This window comes from Nyctereutes procyonoides, unplaced genomic scaffold (genome assembly GCF_905146905.1).
Source record: "Nyctereutes procyonoides isolate TBG_1078 unplaced genomic scaffold, NYPRO_anot_genome, whole genome shotgun sequence".
NCBI classification, from domain to species: domain Eukaryota; kingdom Metazoa; phylum Chordata; class Mammalia; order Carnivora; family Canidae; genus Nyctereutes; species Nyctereutes procyonoides.
In genome coordinates this window covers 22,898,386-22,909,205 of record NW_026575035.1, presented here as the reverse complement: position 1 = coordinate 22,909,205, position 10,820 = coordinate 22,898,386, and positions in this window count along the sequence as shown.

The window sequence follows — 10,820 nt, the reverse complement described above, 5'->3', positions numbered from 1 at the left end:
AAAGCCCAAGTTTTTAGTCTACACTTCCATGTTCCTGTCCTGACCTTTTAAGCTATAATGTTCTTTTGAAAGGCAATAAATATGTAGAATACTGTATAAATTGAGATATTGAATGGAGATGAAATGCCCCCAGATGGGATTTCAGTGATCACAAAGCTAATTTGTATTCCAGTATGTTTTTTCCAAACTATGAAAGAGTTCTTAAACAGAGAAAAGAGACTTTGTAGAACATGAAATTTGCTTCTAGAATAGAATTGTTTAAAAAAAATAACTTTGTTGCCATTTATTGAAAAACTAGTGAAGTGTGCATGAAGAGATTTAGCATCTCCAAATTAGAAAAATCCAGCTGGTCAGTAATTACATATGCAAAAATGTCTGGATTAATATCTACATCTAAGGGCACTTGACGGGATGAGCACTGGGTGTTATTCTGTATGTTGGTAAATTGAACACCAATAAAAAATAAATTTATTATAAAAAGTAGATACCTGATGGTAGCTACATTTGTGGTGAGCACAGCATAACATATAGAGGAGCTGAATCACTATATCAACTCAAGTAAAAAAGTTTAAAAATTTTTTTACAAAAATTTTCTGCAAACAAAAAATCCCCAAACTGGATACCTGAAGAGGGATTATTTTTTCCATAACTTTTTATATGAATATTCACAGATCCACCAGTCATGTTGTTTTTCTAGACAATACAGGTTATTCCTTCACGGTTCTGTAACTCAACATTCTCTGATAGACTATACAACTCTTAGCATATAAAAGGCTTCATCTTTGGGTAAGGTAGGATATGCATTGTATTATGCAGTTTGCAAAGGGAATGTATTATATTCAACTTCATTTTTCATCTTTGAGAATCTTTTCTGCTATTTTTTGCATGAATATTTCCATTTCCATTGACACATGAAAATGTCCTTTCTTCAAATTCTTAATCTTGAGTACCCCACAAATTACTATCTAATTTTCCCAACTATTTCAATCAAGGGTGCTCCAAATAAAGGGGTGGTCTGAACACAAGGTGCAGTACAAGTCCTGGTTATTCTCCACACCTCTCTACCCTGTTCTCTGTCCTGAGGCCTGCATTGACTGTCAGTCTATGAATTACAACATGTTTTCACAAGATGATCTAATTTGGTACTTACAAAAGCCCTCTTTTTACAAAGAGAAACTTGAGACTCAGGCATATGAAATGACCATCCTTCAGCCTGGTTTTCCTTTAACAAGCTCTGTGCTCTTCCTCTCATGCTTTGCTTCCAAGAACCAGACTCTGATCTAGTTAGGCCCACCCCGTGGTCAGGAAGCCCAGGCCCAGAGAGGTTGCTGGCTGGTGAGTACTTGATGGGTGGAGAGGACTGATCTCCCTTGGCATATCTCTTCTTCCCATCTGCCCAGCTCAGGGCCAGAGAATCAAAGGCGCTGAGAAAGAATACCTGTACGACTGAAGTAAACAGACTTTCCTTTCCTTCTCCCCACTGCATTCTTCACCTCCTTCCTTCCATCTCCCTTTAGGAATAATAACAATTACTAAGATCACCGCTATTTACTAATGACCTAATATGTGATTATTTGACCAATTTCTGCTGGTTAATGTGTCCCTTATCTGCACAATTTCCCAGTAAAGTGATTCTTAATTATTGCATTTTGTAAATGAGGAAACTGGCATTTAGAGAGAAGATACCACTTCTTCAAGATCCCAGGGCCAGCAAGTCTCAGTGCCTGGGTTTGCATTATGTCCCTCTGTGTGCCAATGTGTGCTGCTAGGCACCTCCACCCCTGTAGTTGCTCCTGGGCCACGTCTGGACAGCAGCATCTGCTTTTACTAAGTACTTTTTTCCTACCTGAAAGGATACTAGATTCCATGCAGGAGAAGAGCGTAAAACCCAGACATAAAATTTCAGGAACAGTACACTCAGATTCAAAAAGTACGTTCACTCTTCTTGGTTTCACTCAGACTGTTTTCTGTCATCTCTCCTTCATGGACATGGTGCTTAGTCTTCAAAGTCCAGATTCCTTGCTACCTGCCCTATATGCACTGAACCATCTGATACTTTTCTTTTTTTGAAGATTTTATTTATTTATTCATGAGATAGATAGAGAGAGAGAGAGAGAGAGACAGAGAGAGAGAGAGAGAGAGAGAGAGAGAGGCAGAGACACAGGCAGAGGGAGAAGCAGGCTCCATGCAGGGAGCCTGACGTGGGACTCGATCCCGGGTCTCCAGGATCATGCCCTGGGCTGAAGGCAGCGCTAAACCACTGAGCCACCCGGGCTGCCCCATCTCATACATTTCTTATACTTCTCCTCTGTTTATTTCTCACTTTGAATGCATTGGATTAGTGGTTCACGTGAATGTGAGAGCTGTTTTTCCCCTGTTTATCTTAGGGTAGTGTTGTATGTAATAAAAATTCATTAAATGTTTAAATCGTTTAATTTGCTTAGTCCAAATTTAAGATGTTCTTGGGAGTAGTATATATAATAAACAGAATTATACAAAACGTGTGGATATACAGAGTACTTTGTTTTCTTACTTAAAATCAGTGTAGACTTAATCCACTTTTGTTAATAATTTCAAGTACCCAAATCAGACATTTTTATCTTCATATTCTGGTTATATGTTGGAAGTTTATTGGTATTATTATAATTTTCAATATGTGACATTACAACAATGGGACTGAACTGTATTTCTTCCGCCTTTCTCTTTCTGATCCTGTATCTCTTAATCCATATGCCTCTTTGGTCCTCAGGTTGAAAACAATTTTATTTTAATCTGTGACTCTATACTACTTTAAGCAAGTTTTCTTTCTGGAGAATAATTGAGGCATGATGTGGTACATCTATATGAAGAAAAGCCATCATACATTATGGTATAACTGTGTGTGTGTGTGTGTGTGTGTGTGTGTGTGTGTTTTCAAGAGAGGAAGTTAAATGCAGAAAACTAGAAACAGTTATGTGCAAGAATAATTTCTTGGCATATTGCATTTATACTTTATTAAAGCTGAAGTGACCCAGGTTGACTATATTAAACCAGAACAAAGAGTTACAAATCAGTTTGGCTAACATATTAGAAGTAATTTGGGAGCAATCTACAGCACTATCCAGACTGTGGGACACTCATTTGTTTCTGATTTTAATTGGCCAACCCATGCATGTGTGGTGTGTGAGTAATGATTTCATTTCTGGACCATTGCACCATTAGAGTTTTGTTGACAAATACCTACTTTCCCCAGCAGTGTTAGATATGGGCTTTATCTATTTCAATTTCATGTATGATGGCCAAATACTAGCTTTAATTTCATTCTGTGAATGCTGGACCCTGTCTTTAGATTAATTGTCTTTAAATTAGGTAGATGTAGGCATTTTTCAGTTAGCATTTAATTTCTGGATAAAACAATGTCTGCTAAGACTTACTGAGTACTATAGAATTTTATAAGATTGGCACTATTATGGTGTTCAGATGGGGAAACTAAAGCTTAGAAAAGTAGGCATAGTTGCTGTGGTTTACACAACCAGCAAGGACAGAGGAACTTTCAACTCCAGATTTCATTTCAAAACCCAGGGTTTTAGTCACCACACAATTTTGCCTTTGAATCTGTTTTGGGATGTGGCCTCTATTTTCATACATGTGTCCCACTATCTGCATCTCTAACTCTGTAGGAGGTTAGTTATCTGTAAAAAGCCCCAACATCAAGATTTTCTACATCATAGTACTTTTATAACCACTTCATTCCAGAAATAATAGGAGGGGCCCAATTATTTAGCTCAACTCTGTTGAACTCTGCATCCTGACCAAAAGGCATTTTGGCTGGAGGACAGAATTGATTAACAACAGTTTTCACCAATGCAGCAACCCCAAATTACATTACCAATAAGAGATACTTTAGTAGAAAAAAATGTGGCAGGTCTGCATAAGTACCTTTAAGTACCTTAAAATAGGGAGATAAAACTGATTTATTTAGGTGGGCCTAATCTAAGTCATATATGCCCCTAAAAGCAAACTTCTGGTAGCAGAAGGAAAGCCAGAGACGCCAAACATAAGAAGGGCTCAGTATGCCCTTTACTGGCCTTGAGGTGAAAGGGCTACATGTCAAGGGAAGGGAACCTTGATTCTAAATCCACAAGGAACTGGATTCTGCCACCAACCTGCATGAGCCTAAACAGAATTCTCCTCAGAACCCCCAGAGAAAAAAAAAGCCCAGTGTAGCCCACCTCTTGAGTTCGATTTGTGAGCCCTGAGCAGAGAACCTAGTTGAGCCACACAGTGCCCTGATTTCTGACCTACAGAATCAGGAAGCAGTAAAGGTCCTTGTTTGCACTAGAAAACTAATGTAGCATATAAGTGATCAATTTTTTCATATGACCCCTGTAAGAATTTTCAAAAGAAAATATTACTCATTCTGAATAGTGAATGATACTTGAGAATATTTATCATGCCAGGTAATTAGTTGTTTGGGAGGTGCAGAGGGATATAAGGGAGAATTACTTGTTTTTTTTTTAAGATTTTTTTTTTATTTATTCATGAAAGACACACAGAGACAGCAGAGAGAGAGAGAGAGAGAGAGAGAGAGAGAGAGAGAGAGAGAGGCAGAGATACAGGCAGAGGGAGAAGCAGGCTCCGTGCAGGGAACCTGATGTGGGACTCGATCCCAGGACTCCAGGATCACGCCCTTGGCCGAAGGCAGGCACCAAACCACTGAGCCACCCAGGGATCCCAGGGAGAATTACTTGTTAATTATATTACCAACACTTTTTTGCAAAGTCATAGTCTTTCCAATGCCACTCTGTTTCAGGGCTACCTGGTTAGTCCTAGTTTAAATCCAGAAGCATATATTCTTTTCCTTGGGATCCCTCTTTAATGGGAATATCCAATCTATTATAGATACCAGAGAATTAAATTCTTTTTCAGGTGTAACTACCAAATAAGTAGTGTATTTTAATGATCACAAAAAACCATTTATTTTGCAAGGTAATAATAATGAGTTGCTAAAAAAATGTGAAAACTAGCTGGATTTAACCTATTGGTTTCCCATGGTCAATGGATTCATGCTTTGCCATATGTAACAGCATTTCATAGTGTTACAAGTAAATAGTTCTAAGAAAAATTAGTAAGGAGTATGTGTGGGAAAACAGATATTGAGTTCAAAATTGAATATGAATTTTTTATTTGAAAAATTAAATCATAAATGTGAGGACTTTTATTTCCCTTTTTGTTGCAGATTAATCTTAAAGATACTGGTGAAATCTATAAAGTACGCATTGGACATGACAACAGTGGAAAGGATCCTGGGTAGTATCTGGAAGACATTAGGCTTGAAAATATAGACACATATGAGTCGTTTTGCCTAACTGTTGACTTTTGGATATCTGAGAATGGAAGTAGAGATCTGTGGAAAGAAATGCCCATTGTGAGAACTAATAAGGCACCTTTGCCAGGTATATAATTTCCTTTCCTTTTTGATATGTATTAACAATTAAAATAATTGAGATGATATAGAATGGAGATCAACAACCTTTTTCTGGAAAGGGCCAGACACTAAATATATTATGGTTTGTGGGCCATAAAGTCTTTCAAAACTGCTCAGCTTTGCCAGAGTTTTGAGGCAGCTGCCAGAAAGATAATATGTAAACTAACAGTGTGGCCACATTCCAATAAAACTTTATTTGTGGACACTGAACTTGTAATTTCATATAAATTTCATTTGTTAAGAAATAGTTTTCTGTTTTCAATTTTTTTAACCACTAATAAATGTAAAAAGCATTCTTCACTCCTGTACCATATAAAAACAGGTACTGGCAGATTTGACCCACAGGCCATAATTTGTCTACTCCTGATTTAGAATATTAGGCTTTAGGATTAGCACTCATATGGCTGTTCAAAGGTGAAAGTGTATATTCAGGGATGTATGTATGTCATCAGTTCATCTTTCTGCAGTTGGTTTTATTAGCCATTTAAATGTGGCTTCCTTCTTGGCTATACTGTGTTAACAAGTGTCAGCAGTCATGAATTTGGGAGCACCTGAATTTCCTTACTCAGTTTTGTTTTGCCTAAAAGTGAACTCACACAATGCTTTAATTGTCTCTCCCTCCATTCCCTCCATCTCTCTGACAACCACCTTATTTTTGCCTCCACTGTTATAGTGAAAATGTTCTCTCCCAAAGGATACCACTAGCCATTTTGTTCCAAATTAAATGATTGTGTGTGTATGTGTGTGTGTGTTCTTGCTGTCCTAGACCTGTCTACCGTGTGTGTGTGTGTGTGTGTGTGTGTGTGTATGTGTTCTTGGTATCCTAGACATGTCTATTATATTTGACAGTATTCAACCTTCATTTGAAGAAGAAGATATTTCTAGAGGCTCTGGAACCAGACTCACTGAGTTAGTCTTGGCTTAGTGATGTGTGTTTTGTGTTTAGCTACGTCACCCTGGGCAAGCTACTTAGCCTTTCTTAGCCAAAAATACTTCATCTATGAAAGGAGATAAAAAATAGTGCCTAGGTCATAGGATTATTTGGAGTACATGAGATAATGCACTTAATCTTTAGAATAATGTACTTACAGTACTTTACTCCTGGCACATAGTAATCATTCAATAAATACTAGCTATTACTATCATTGTTATTAAACATCTCTCCAACTTTACCTCTATCACATAATACCAACCTAATTCTTCCCTGTTTTCTCTATTTTTCTTCTCTTTCTCTCTTCTCTTTCTCTGGATACTTTTGTTTTTTGGATGAACGGATAAAGAAATTTTGGTGTATATGTCACAAACATACACACACATACACATACCAAATATATACCAATATTATACCAAATAATTATATATGTTATAATTATATAAACCAAAATTATATATACTATATATATGATATGTAATTATATGTACTAGTGTATATTTTGCCATAGTATAATATATATATAATTTTGGTATATATAATTATATGTATACAATTCTATAATTATTTGGTATAATATGTATAATTTTGGTTATATATTATATATAATGAACTATATATATATTATTCAACCATAGAAAAGAATGAAATCTTGCCGTTTGTGACAATATGGATGGACCTTGAGGGCATTTTGGCAAGTGAAAGAAGTCAGACAAAGAAAGGCAAATACTCTATGATCTGTTTTATATGTTGAATCTAAAAACAAAAAAACAAAAAGCCCTGAGCTCATAGATGCAGAGAACATATTAGTGGTTGTAAGAGGTGGGGACAGGGGATGGGAGAAATGAGGAACTGTTTTTTTTTCTTAGTTTAAATAGATTGAATAAGAGAATTTTATAAAAGACTCAGCATGTTCTAGTGCATGAATCATTTAAAAGTGATGTAGGAATGTTAGAAATACAGAGTATATACGAGGAAAAATTGGAGCTGATATCTTCTAGAAGTTGGGGAAAAAGTTTAGAATTCTACAACTCCCCTATACTATTCACTCTGTTGCTAATATCTTTGAAGAATCCATTCGGCTTTTTTAAAATGATGTATGGGGTGCCTGGATGGCTCAAGTCAGTTAGGCATCCAACTCTTGATTTTGGCTCAGGTCATGATCTGGGTTGTGAGATTGAGCCCCATGTTGGGCTCCAGGCTGGATATGCAGCTGGCTTAAGTTTCTCTCCTTCTCCTTCTACCCCTCATCCCTACCTCCTTTTCTTTCCCAAAATGATGTATAGGAGGATTTTGAAATCCCTAATATGAATAAGAAACAGAAGAAATCTTATTGGCTTGATATAGTAGTTATTTGTCGAATTATAGTGGTTTAAAAAGCTATGTTTTTTGAAAAATGAACTTTATTTAAACTCTATTTGAAAACTATTTTGTATTTCTTCCAATTGCTACCTATTTGACATATGCACAGTTTGTTACATGTAAAAAAAATAGTGGAAAGCAGTTGTATGGGTTTTTTAAAAAAATTCCAAGATACAAAGGAAACTCCATTGTGCTTTAAATGAACTATTGATTTTGGGTTCATTTAACTTTAGCAGCGATAAAGACTCAGCATGTCTCCCCTGCATCATTCTGTTCATCCTTTTCCCAAACTAGCTAATGAAACTTTATCCATTAGCATTTCTCATTTAAAGGGCTAATTTCTTAGCTGAAGTACATGAACCATTTCTGCAGCATTTTCTCTTACAAAATAATATAATATAATACATGATACCCAGAGCTAGTCTAGACTAGTCATTTTTTTCCAGTACTGATGAATCTATCCAGCTGTCCTTTTCTCAGTTTGGTTATTTACTCATTTGGGGGAAAATCATTCAAATAAGAAAACAAAAAGACAATGGCACCTCAGTGTTCAGGTTTAACTAGGGATCAAAATCTACTGGTGAGCAAAAAACAGTCCAGGCATGCTGAGTATTGCTTTTGGAAAGTCATTCTTGATGCCAAGAGGTACATTTACTATTCTTGTGACATCAAGGAAAGCCACAGCAGAATCAAACCACTGAATTGATGCTTCTCTGGTTTAGGTTTGAAAGGAGGACTAAGGAGGGGTTGACCTTCAATATTTTGGGATTGTCTGTTCGTCTGTCAAAATATTCTGAAGCTGGCCCAGGGAAGAGCACAAAGAATGATTGTAGAGGAACTTCTTTTTTAAAATGAAGCTATTAATACTTAGGTTTGCTAGGCTCAGTAGAGTCCTAGGGACACTTGAGGGTTATATATATTTTTTTAATTTAGTTGCACAAAAGGAGTGCTTTTCCTTGCAGTTGGCACTTAAACTCTGAGCCAATTAATTTTGTGACTTTGCCTCTTCTTTTCAAAAGATTATTGGAATGTTTTCAAAAGAAAAGGGTTTTTTTGAGACTATTAGTCTATAAATCATCACTCTTTGGGGGCTGAGCTGGATTGCTGGTGGGATCAGAGCAATCTCCTCTTGGAGACCAGCACTGCCAAGCTGAGCCTGTTCACATGCACGGTTTCCACACATTCCTCCAATTTTGTTCACCATCTGCCATGTTTGTGGGAAAAGGCATCAAGAGCTGCTGATCATCATGGCTTGGTTGTTCTTAATAATCTTTAGTTAATGGTCTGGTGGGCATGCCCAGGGCTGATAATAATGCTAACTCAGCTCACTGTGGCCTCTTTACAGGTTCTGGCCCCAGGCTTTCTTCAGGAGAGACCCATGAAAATAGGAGGGAAGGTTTGGGGTCACAACTCTGGCCAAAGAAATATTTGATGCTAGGTTTTGGTAAGCCTGCAGGAAGTGTGGTTCATTTCCAAGCAAGAGATAACTCTGAGAATGTAAGAAAGTACCATCATGATAGAAATGTATCTGCTTTAAAATATTTGTATTTATCAGACTTTAAGTAGTGAGAAAATAAATGTCTTTCTGAACACTTGCTGGCAACCTACAGCAACAACCCCACAACCAGAATGGCCTTCTTAAAATCTCAGTCAGATTATGTCACTTCTTTGCCTATTACCCTCCAAGGTTCCCCAGCATACTAAAAGTAAAAGCCAAAGTCATCACGATTCCTACAAAGCCTACTCACTCGGACTCCCTGTCAGTGTTCCTTGCCAGGCAAGCTGTCCCCTCAGCCCTTAGGACTTGCCCTTCTGTCCTGTCTGCTGGCCTATGCCTCCCCAGCCCTCTGCATGGCCAGCTCCTTTACCTTCGATCACATTTCTGGTCCAGTGGGGCCTTCCTGGAGACATTCTATAAAATATGAAAAAATTCCACTCCCTTCCCACCCTAGCACTTCTCTCTGCAGTTCAAAGGTATTTCTTTTTCAGCAATAAGATAAATATTTGCAACCAAGAGGCACATGAAGATTCAGTCCTCAGCTGCCAATGTACATGGTCTTGGACCACAAACCTTCAGTGCAGACTGAAGTATCCACACATGTTTAACACTGAATCTCATTTACCATCTGTTCCTGAGATCGGATTTCTTTGGGCAGTTTGTGTCAACATGATCACACCGTGATGAGTGCTGAGAAAGCTTAATTCCTGGTGACCTGAGAGAAAGCACTAAAACAGTCCATTAATTAAATCAAAGTAAAGCTTCAGCCATGGGGTTTGTCTTGGGGAAGTTCAGAAGTGCTGCCTGGAGAACTCTAAAGGTACCAGAGCCGGTGCTCATACTCCTGAGGTGATGATCACCAGCACTGCAGATACTTTGTGCAGAGTGGAGTTGTCTCCCATGGGAAGGAATGCAGAAGGCTCTGGCAGGGCAAAGTCATTCAACAGTACCTAGAAACAATTGAGCATAACGACTAACAACATGGCAGCAAGAAGTTCCCCCAAAAGTAGATAATTACATTTCATTTTTCTGATTAGGAAAGTCTTCAGAAAACAAAACTAAACAAAACTAAAACTTACATTCACTAAAAATATTTTGTGCACTTTGACAGAGATGGAGGCACAAATGCAAAGTTCATGGCCTTCTAAACTTTTTCCCTTAGACTCTGTGATTGTTTATGACACCCAAGGTTGGTAGACCTGAGATGTTTTGAGAAATTGTCTCCAAGGATAGAGAAAAGAGCACTGACAGGTGATGGCCCCAGGACCATTTGTTAGATGGAGAGAGCTGGGAGACTGGCTGCTCCAGAGACCATTTGGTGCCACTGTCTCTAAATTGGAGAGCGAAATATTTGGAAAGGCCTAGGTGTACAGTCTTCCAGTGAGGGCGCTACTTAAGATTTAAGGTCCAATGAGTTTCACTGAAGTATGCATGTATTTAAGCTCAACTCAAGGCATGGAGTGTGTGTGTGTGTGTGTGTGTGTCCATCTACACAAAATTGCACAGAAGTATATCTCTCTAAGATAAGTCCCAAACACCAGCCAATGAAAATTTTAACATTG